This window comes from Pygocentrus nattereri, chromosome 9 (assembly GCF_015220715.1).
Source record: "Pygocentrus nattereri isolate fPygNat1 chromosome 9, fPygNat1.pri, whole genome shotgun sequence".
Taxonomy (NCBI): domain Eukaryota; kingdom Metazoa; phylum Chordata; class Actinopteri; order Characiformes; family Serrasalmidae; genus Pygocentrus; species Pygocentrus nattereri.
Genome location: NC_051219.1, coordinates 9,522,622 through 9,524,020, shown reverse-complemented (window position 1 = coordinate 9,524,020; position 1,399 = coordinate 9,522,622). Strand labels below are relative to the sequence as shown.

General features: G+C 46.3%; 1 pseudogene; it reads left to right on the top strand.

Annotated features, from left to right (window-relative positions):
• Positions 1 to 286: 286 nt before the first annotated feature.
• Positions 287 to 1,032, top strand: LOC119264049 (annotated as a pseudogene).
• Positions 1,033 to 1,399: the final 367 nt, after the last annotated feature.

The window sequence follows — 1,399 nt, the reverse complement described above, 5'->3', positions numbered from 1 at the left end:
AGAGCAAGAACAAGCTTGAAAAAATGAGCTGATCACGCAGGACAGCGACTCGTCGTGTTGAGCTGATTGACGGAGACTTAGTTAGCAAGCTGAACAATAAAGTGGAGTCGTTTACATTTTATTCCTCGGCACTGGACGAAAGTAATGATATAAAGGAGCCTGCTCAGCTTTTCATTTTTATCAGAGGGATAAAAGGCAGTTTTGAGATAACAGAGGAGTTTTTGGCCATGGAGTCCCTAAAGGGGACAACACGGGAGAGGACGTATATGACAGCGTGTCGGCTGTCATGGAGAGGCACAAGCTACCTTGGAGAGCGCTCGCCAAAGCTGCCACAGATGGATCGCCAAATCTGACGGGAAGAAACGTCGGGCTGCTCAAAAGAATCCAGGACGGGGTGAAGGAGGACAACCCGGAGCAAGAGGTGATTTTCCTACACTGCATAATCCACCAGGAAGCACTGTGTGAATCCGTATTGCAGCTTAACCACGTAGTGAAGCCAGTTGTAAAAGTCGTTAACTATATTGGAGCGAGGGGCTTCAGCATCGGCAGTTTATTAAGTTTCTTGAAGAAACTGATGCTGATCACCAGGACTTGCTTTACCACTCCAATGTCCGCTGGTCCAGTTTGGGGAAAGCGTGTCGAGTGTGGGAGCTCAAACAGGAGATTATCTCATTTTTGGAGCTACTTGAGAAAGGTGACGATTTTCCTGAGCTCAGTGACACAGACTGGCTTTGTAATTTAGCTTTTGCTGTGGACATCCTGACGCACATGAATGAGCTGAACATGAAGCTACAAGGAAAAGACCAGTTCGTGCATGAAATGTACACAAACGTGAGAGCCTTCAAAACCAAGCTAGCTCTTTTCTCAAAGCAAATGTCAAACAAGCCATTCACTCATTTCCCCACGCTGGCTACGCTGAAAGAGGCCCCTCAACATGTGAAAGAACACACAAAACCACTGGACGACCTGCAGGGAGAATTCTGCCGTCGGTTCTCTGATTTTGGTGTCTTGTCCGTTCACACAGGACCCTAAAATGGCACCACAGGAGTTGCAGTTGGAACTGATTGATCTTCAGTGTGACACCGTCTTAAAGGAGAAGTTCAACTCTCTTGAACTGGATGAGTTTTATGCTTCATTAAGCACAGACAAATTTCCAAACATCCGGAAGATGGCACAGAGGATGTTGGTGGTGTTTGGCTCTACATATGTGTGTGAACAGACTTTTAGTGTGATGAACACCAACAAAGCCCCCCACAGATCCCAGCTGAGTGATGAACACCTCAGATCTGTTCTGAGAATTGCCACAACAAAACACCAGACTTCCATGCACTGGCAAAAAAGGGGGATCAGTAACACTGTTCCCACTAAAAGTGACTAAGTTTTAACACTGTTATGCCTT